Source organism: Sapajus apella, unplaced genomic scaffold (assembly GCF_009761245.1).
Source record: "Sapajus apella isolate SASKATOON/1434 unplaced genomic scaffold, GSC_monkey_1.0 scaffold16, whole genome shotgun sequence".
Lineage (NCBI taxonomy): Eukaryota > Metazoa > Chordata > Mammalia > Primates > Cebidae > Sapajus > Sapajus apella.
Window position 1 is genome coordinate 20,365,951 of NW_022436956.1, and position 8,789 is coordinate 20,374,739.

General features: G+C 44.6%; 1 long non-coding RNA gene across 1 annotated transcript in view; it reads right to left on the reverse strand.

The window, feature by feature from the left end:
* LOC116556252 overlaps positions 1 to 7,561 on the reverse strand; it is a 40,251-nt gene extending 32,690 nt beyond the window's left edge. The window contains exon 1 of the long non-coding RNA XR_004270906.1: positions 7,479 to 7,561. This is a non-coding gene — a long non-coding RNA (uncharacterized LOC116556252). The remainder of the gene's footprint in view (positions 1 to 7,478) is intronic.
* Between the last annotated feature and the right edge of the window lie 1,228 nt (positions 7,562 to 8,789).

The following is an 8,789-nucleotide window of genomic DNA, read 5'->3' on the forward strand; positions in this document are numbered from 1 at the left end:
TCTCTCTTTTCCCATCCCACTGTCCCCTGGTACCACCCATCTCAGCATTTAAATATTTTGTTTCTCGTTTATTTTTTTCTTTTCGACCATCAGTAAATGAGGATTAAACGGAATGAGATGACGTTTATAAAGTACATGGCACAAATCAATGTGCTCAATAAATGCTAGTTTTCTTTTATTCCTTTCCTCTATGAGGGTCGTGTCTATGCCAGACAGTGGGTTGAATCATAGGAAATTACCATTTTTGTAGGTGTAAAGTGGTTGAATATTACTAATTTCATATGGTCTGAGTTCATATTTTTATATATGTGCTTTATATATCTTTTTAATGGACAAATAAAAAGTTATAGATAGTTACGGTATAAACACAATGTTTCAATATATGTATGCCAAGGGAGTACTAAATGGAATGGCTAAACCAAGCTAATTAACACGTACATTAACTCACGTAGTTATTTTTGGTGGTAAGAAAACTTAAAATCTACTCTCTTAGCAATCTTCAGGTACACGATGTATTGTCATTAATTATAGTCACCATGATGTACAATAGATCTTTTGAACTTATTTTTCCTGTCTGTCAAGCTAATATTTTGTTCATTGACCCAGAGTTGATTAATGGATTAATTGATTTAGCATAGAAGAAAACATTTCTTACTGGCAAAGACTGAGGGAAAATGAGAGGCAGTGCTCAGTCTATCTGGCACGATTGTGAACACCACCTACTTGCTAGGCACTCTACAAGGAACGAGTGGTGTAAAACTAGAAGGTCCTTGCTGTCAAGGAGATGACAATCCAAGGAAGAGACAGACAAGAAAAGTTCTAATTTAATATGATGATTCGTGGTGCAGAAATCCACACAATGTACTGTGGAAATACAGGAAGGGGTGATGAAGAGCTCACTCTAAAGAAGGCTGAGCAAGGGCCAGGCACGGTGGCTCATGCCTGTAATCCCAGCACTCTGGGAGGCCAAGGCAGCAGGCAGATCATGAGATCAGGAAATTGAGACTATCCTGGCCAACATCATGAAACCCTGTCTCTACTAAAATACAAAAATATTAACCAGGCATGGTGGAGTGCCTGTAATCCCAACTACTCAGGAGGCTGAGGCAGGAGAATCGCTTGAACCCAGGAGGCAGAGGTGGCAGTGAACCGAGATTGCACCACTGCACTCCAGCCTGGATGACAGTGAAAGACTCTGTCTCAAAATAAAGGTCAGGCAAAGCTTCACAGACATTGGAACTGAACCAGAAGCCTACAGAGGCATCTTTCCCAAAGCCAGGCATTCCAGGCAAAAGGAAGAACAAAGTCAGAGAGATGCTAGAGTGGCACACGGCAGTCTCCAGGGACCAGTGGGCCAGTGTCTCCAAAACAAATTTGAAATTTGGAATGCAAGTATTCTCATCCATGTGTTTAGAAAGAAACCCGTGCCTCTAACTGGACAGATACTGGTGGTCCTTCTTGCTAGGAATATGAACAGGAGTTGCTCTAGAGGGCCTTCTCCCCAGAGATGATGTTCAGCTGCTCCGTTGGGCCCTAGGCATGTGCCCTTCCTCCAGCAGTGTCTGCAGTGGTCCCTGGCCCATGTCCAGCTGAGGCTCCACTTGGCTCCTCTGACTGTGGGCCTGCTTGTCAGTGACTGGAATTTCTCAGCCTTCCATAGGGTTGGTCCTCTCCTCTACCCTCCCATTAACTACAAGCAATAAGTTCAGCTCTGTCAGGAAAGAAGCTGTTTCTTTGTCCTTCTTCTCATGGCCACATTGAAAGGCTGATGCTGGGGCAACAGCTTTATTGATGTTATTGATGCTTCTATAGGCAGGGGAGGTAAGGGACTGATGCCGTTCTGTCAGACACGTGTGCGGGATAAATTGCTCGATACTCCAGCTCACCTCCCATTTCCAGGGCCTTTATTAATATTCAAGAGCCTAGCCCCCTACTCTGAATGTCCTGGAGTTGTACCACATTTCCCCAGACTGGACTGAAGCTGCAGGTCCTCCAAGGGGTGACAGGAAAGTCTCTGATGTGGGAGGAAATGCAGAATGTAGGAAGGAGCCAAGTCCCAAGGAAAAGAGGTCCTAGGCAACCAATGAAAAATGTTCAGTAGTTGAATGGGGGGTTGGGCATTAGCAGATGTGAAAAGGATGCATGGAGGATGGGTAAAGTTGAGGAAAGGCTTGATAAAGGAGGCAGGTCTTCTATTTTGCTGACTCTTGGAATTTTTATAAAGGCTAGGATCCAGATAGATAGATAGATAGATAGATAGATAGATAGATAGATAATAGTAGCATCTGCATTTCCCTAATTAAACTTATTTGTCAAAGGATTTTTAGAAAGAATTTGGTCAGTCTAATGCTTCTCAGCTCCTCCCCTCTCCAGCTCCCCAACCCAGATTAATATTTCATCAGGGTGCCTGCACTCTCAGTAAATATACCGGGATCAATTGTTTGCTATAGCCCCTGCTCAAATCCGTCTTAGACAGTAATATTTTAAAGATGATTGGATCTTAGAATTGTAAGAGGTCCCTGGTGTCATGACTTTGCTGGCATTATCAGCTCAGCCATTGTCTTACCAAGCAATCTCCTACTGAAACGTGATGCTCCCCCGTTCCCATCCCACACCACAGAGGAGGGAGCTGCACAGGCACCCACGGAGGAGGCTCACTTAAGAATCAAGGGATGGGGAAGAATGAGGATGCCTCTCCCAGCCTGCTCGCACGACCTTGGGAGTGTGGGAAGGTGTCCTTGCAGCACCAAGGGAGCCTCCCGAGCTTTTTCCCCTACTTTCCCTTTCTTTTAACTTTTGTTTGTATGTATGCCCGTTGACAGTGTCATCTCTTAACTTGATAAACTTGTCAGAGGGAGCTCCGGGAAAGTGTGACACAGCGTTGGAGTGATTGCTGAGTATGCAGGGAGAAGAGGCTGGGGAGTTGCTGGTGGCAGCGGGACGTTAGCCTGGGGGCAGGCAGATGTTCTGGGGTGTTTGTGACTCTCGTGCACTACTGCCAAAGTGCAGTCTTAGCAGACCAGGGCCCTGGAGGAGGGAAGCTTCATGAACCAGAGTGCAATGTGGGTGGATGGCACCAGCCAAGCCGTGTGTGTGTACCAATGTACACATGGGTACTGTTTGCATGGGGGCTCTTCCTGAGACAGGCCACCTGTGGCTGTCTGTCTGGAGCAGCTGGATGTGAGCAGTAGGTGAGGGTTGAAGGGCGGAGTGCATTAGCCCTCTCAGGATGAGGCAGATGGAAAAGTATGATGTGGGTGTTTCTTCTGAACCCTTCTACCACTTTCTTCTTAAAAGATGTTTTTTGGATGGGCAACTGGAATCCATAATCATCTCTAATCATGGAAGTTTAAAAATTATCCAAAAAGCATCCTTTCTGCTTAGAGGGTAATCTAGCAATCCCTGTATTCCTCAGAGTGACACAGTGCATTACATGTCACTGGCATTCTATTGATATTAACCAAACAAATGTCAGGTGAGTGAGTGAAACTCAGAACCTCATTTTGGCCTGACCTAATTTGCTGGGGTGTAGGGATAATCCATATTAAGTAATGTGGGGTGAAGGAAGTAGAAAGATCTGAATTTGAATACCAGCTCTGTCCAAATTACTTTTGTTCTCTAATCCTCAGTTTCCTCATCTGTACAATGAGAGACTTGAAAATGCATTACTGAGGCCATCATCCAATAATCTAACTTCCAGATAAAAATCCCAACTGCTGCTGTGGGGATCAGTACCGCTATGCCGGGAAAGGGTATTTGAAGACTGCAAAGCTCACTACAAATTCAGGAGGACTGTCCTGGGCTTCTCAACTAGCATAGGTTCCATTATCACAGGCCTACAGCACCACAACATACCCTCACAACCAGGCCCACCTTCATTGTTCTCTCTGGAGGGAGGACTTGGCACTCTGCCAGTGGAACAGGTGTCTTCTTTGTTCTATACTATCTAATATTATAATAATCTTCTGTCCCAGTGTCTCTGAGTGATTAGAACATATCTCAGGTGCTGCCTTGAAGAGTGGAGGCCAAGAAATTCATCTCACCTGGGAATTGCAATAATTGCTTCATGGTGCCCTGCCTAGAGTGAGATATTTATATAAAATACGATTTAGGTCTAAAAACAAGGGAAGTTGTCAGAGCTCAGGATTATTGATACAAATGTTAATGACAATACTGACAACTTAATGTGAAGAGCTCTGGTTGTGTCTAGGTTTCTAAGCTGGGAGGGAGGTAAAATTAATAAATTAGGTCAGTGACAATACCCAGAGAGGGAGGGAATGATCCTCCTAGTTCATTGGATCACCTTTTTTGGCCTTCACAGAAAGGGCAGCATGTTGGAAGCACAGTGTCGCCAAAGACACACCCCCCACACAGAGGAATGAAACTGCTAATAGAATTAATATATTAATTAACTGAGCCATGGATGAGCTCTACTCCATCAAATAATATGGCAAATAAAAGTAACCCTATTGTTAGTATCCGCACTGCTCATGTTCAAATAAGGATAACAACTGAGTTTGGGTTGTTAGCATCGTGTCAAAAAAAGAGCGGGTAGAATCTAGAATCTTCGGGTCTTGTTCCCAGTTTTACATTGGCCAGCCTCATGACCTCTGGGCCTCAGTTTCCTTAACAGCAAAATGAGGGGGTTGGACCAGAAGACTTCTAAAGTCCCATCTGGGTTTGACATTCTGAAGTTCAGCATTGAGTGTAATTTCATTGGTCTTTGTTGATGCAGAAGCCACTTCAGGACCCTACGGTGCCTGTGTCGCCATTTTGAACATCAATGGCCTTTGTCTGGGAGAGTGCGAGCTACGGAGAGCCCTGATTAATAGAATGCGAGATCACAGGGCAGGCTGCCGCTTTCTTCTTTTCTGCAGCACTTCTCTCCTTGGGGAGCTAAATAAGACTGGTCAGTTTTGCTTCTTTTTTTTTATTTTCTGGTTTTTATCTACACCTCCAGCAGAGATTTTGGTTTTTCATTTACTTTCACTGCAGGTTTCAATCTTCCCCACCCCCAAAACAATATCCTCTACCCTGTTGCATGAAATAAAAGAAAAGCTTCAAATTGGCTCTGCCTCCTTAAGCTTTTGGAAACTTTTTAATGTGCAGGTCTACAAAACCTAAATTTGGGGCCTGCACTATGCGGCGGTATCTCTTTGCCTCAGAGGAATCTTCTGGCTTTTCTCCATTTCAAAGCACCTAGGTCCACACAAATGCTCTCGAAGAGAGAGCTTTTTTTCCCCCCTTAGCAAAAATTCAGGTCTGTCACCAGGAAAGAAGAGGTTTTTCTGTGGAAATCTTCCTCATGCCGGTTATAAAGCCACTCACATCTCAGTATGAACTCTGCTAGCTTGCTCCGTTGTCTTTGTGAGTGAGAAGCAAAATCCACACAAAGGTATAAAGAGCTGATCCATATAAAGATTGCTCCCTGGATTTCCATTGGGCAGCAGCTTTCTGATGACTGCCTCTTTGCCGTAGACAGCTGTGCAATTGAGACAGCAGCAGGACTCCAGATGTGCTGGGACTTGCCAGGCAGCAGACTTAGAAGTTTGGCCAAATCAGCCCCAGATAATCACCAGGAAGGAAAAAAAACAAAATGCAGGGCTGGTCCAGAGTCTTTGTGTTACTTAGGAACTGGGGGATTAGCCCAGGACAGAGATGGAGCAAGTTGCAATGGAAGGTCTACTTCTCATAGATTGTGTGAGGTCTTTTCTTTGGCTACAAGAAACTTGTGGGACATTGGCGCTGAGAGAACCTATTTACAGAGTAGCATAGCATGGTAGTTAGAAAGCTGGGCTCATGAGTGGAGCCAATCTGTTTGAATTTTGGCCCTGCCTCTGACTAGCTGTGTGACCTTGAGGCTACTTTGTAGGGTTTATGCTTACAAAGCAATTAGAACATGCCTGACACACTTAATCATAGCTGCCCCTCCTTTTACAAGGAAGCATTTAACAACTAGCAAGGCACCGAAACTAGATAAAGATCAAATAGTTAGTAGGTAATAAAGGTTAGTTAAAACTCAGTTCTATCTCCCAGTGGAGTATTTTCACTACACCAGCATCTCCAAATTCACTTGTTGATAAGAATCACTTGGTTGAGCGACTCTTGAATGGAGTCAGGAATCTGAATACGAATCAAACGCTCCACATGAGTCTTAAAATGCAAAAGATGAATGTGAGAAAGACCGTCACTACGCCACAGTGGCTAAGATGAAATTTCTCACAGAAAGACGCTCATAAATTCATTATGCATCTCTTCTATACACACGGAAGATGGGAAAACAAACCATGAATCTCAAGGAGTAAAAAGGACCCCAGAAAGAAAATCTAAACAGTCCTTGGTAATTGTCTTTGAGCACACAAAGTAACCAACTTTTCACAGAACTTCCAGAGTGGGAAAAAATGTGTTTGACTCACTGTGTGTGGTCTCCAATAGCAATGGTTGAGAAGGCTTGTGGTGGCTTTCTCCGTCATATTTTAGTGTGGTCAGTCGGCTCTGGGGTGATCTGGCTTTTCCCGGGACTTTGCTAGAAATTAGGGAGCTATCTGGGGCTCGTACATGTCAGGCATTCAAAGGAGAACACAGAAAAAGGGCCCCTCAGGTGAGAACAGTAGAGAAGCAGATGGTAAAAAATGCTCTTGGTGTCTCTTGAACATTAACGCCCTGGAAACTCTGTTTTAACTTTGGGTTTTTATGGTTACTTTGGGCAACCACAAAGGATAACAGAACTGTGGTAGCAGCTATGCTGGGAGAGAAGCACGTGTCCTAAAGCATTTTAGGTACAAAGGCAGGTGGCCAGCTCCACTGCAGGTTGCGAAATGGAAAAGCCCATTGTCGTTTTGGACTTTGCAGGGAGTCGGGAGTAAATAATACTTCTCATATAGCTTTAGCCCTGTGCTATCTTAATTGCAATCTCTGGTGAGATTTGGAGTTATACGTTTTTAACAAGCAAACCATAAAATAAGGTTTAATCTCCCCAGAGCCCTGGAGTTAATTTATCTGTCCACAGGCTAAGATCTTTTTAAAGGTTAGGAATGCTTGGGTTTTCTTTCTAGGTCTCTGGGTTGGCTGGAACGCCTGCAGGTATCTCCTATGGCTGGCGGCTGGAATCTGACTTTCATCAGCGCTAAAGACCCAGCCCTTAGGAACCTCTGCAATAAGAATCAGGTGTTGGATTCAAGAACCATATCCGGTCCTGATGGAAAGAAATTTGTCTTCCTTAGGACCCTGTCTGTGGCAGAAAATACACATGATTTATCCTCAGAAGAAAAGGGGTCTGAGTCTTTGCTCTACAACTAGGAACTGTGGGATTTGGGGGAAACCATTTATCTCAGCTTCAGTTTCCTTGTCTGTAAAATGGGCATCATACAATCTCTCCTGGAGTCTTCACAAGTGTTCTGTGAACATTAAATGGTATGTGGATGGCTTTTATAAAAGGGTAAGGCACGAAATAGTTGTTAAGTAAGTTACTTGCTTACCTGTTCTTCCAGGTGGAGTTTGTTGTCTTTTCAAAGAAGATTTTCCAGCGAAGCCATGCCATGGGGAAAGTTCCCAGGTATTCAAAGCACATCGAAACCCAATCCTGCCTCTCAGCTGGGCAGCACAGATTCATTGCCAAGATAGAAAGAGCACAGGTTATGACTCAGGCCTTGGGCCTAGTTGCCTTGCAGAATAGACATACAGCCAGCCCTCCGTGGATTCGACCAACTGTGGATCAAAAATATTCAAAAATGTGTTTATATTGAACATGTACAGACTTTTTCTTGCCATTATTCCTGAAACATTAGAGGATAACAGCTATTTGCCCTAGCATTTACATTGTATTAGGTGTTATAAGTAATCTAGAGGTGATTTAAAGCGTGCAAGGACAACATGAACATCCATGGATTTTGGTATCTGCGGGAGGTCCTGGAACCAATCCACCACGGATCCCAAGGGACGGCTGCACACACATGACTTCCACTGTTCAGTTCAGCGGGGCCAATTGCCCTTGTCACAGCACCTTTCCTGCCCTTGCTAATTTCAGGAGAATTTGATGACTATTCCAGATTAACTGGTTGAGGGTCTACTCTCATCCATCCTGCATTGCTGTACCCCATGGGAACAAAATAAGAGGAGTCTGCTTGTACTCTTGGTGGAGGTGAAGGAGGAAGGGCTCCAAACAATGGGTTGACATGGCCCATTATTTACAGGCCACCCTACAGACTTCCACCACCTGGAATTCATAGCCCCCTTGACTGGCATTTCCACCTCAAAGTCCTGTTACAACCCTCCCACCTCGCCTTCCTCCCTAACACACTGTGCGCTTACCCCTGGTCATATTTGCTATCGTCTGCTTTGATGACTCTTCTTGCTGGATGGTCTTTCCCTTTTATCTCCCGCCAACTCATTTTACCTGTGAGATCTCAAACATAAGGCCGCCTCTTCCAGAAAGCCTTCCCAGATTAACCCCATCCCTAACTCCCATCACCCTTTTCCTGTAAATCCCTTGGAATCTGTATATTTGATTGAGTTATCATAATAATCTCTCATCAAAGTCAGCATGGCCAAGGATGAGGATGGTGCTTACTCAACCAGTGGTCCTTGGGAAAAGCAATTCTGTCTTCCGAGCCCTGCTCCCTTGGAGCCTGGCTAAAGTCACCCATAGGGAAGCTGCAGATGGACAGAGACCAGGTTTAGGAGGTAGGGGAAGCTAGTGCCGTGGTTTGGCAGTTCTCCCAAGCCCCACATTCAAGTGTGTTTACATGTTCCTAGCCTTCTCAGTGGCAAGCCATGTGCCAGGGATAAAG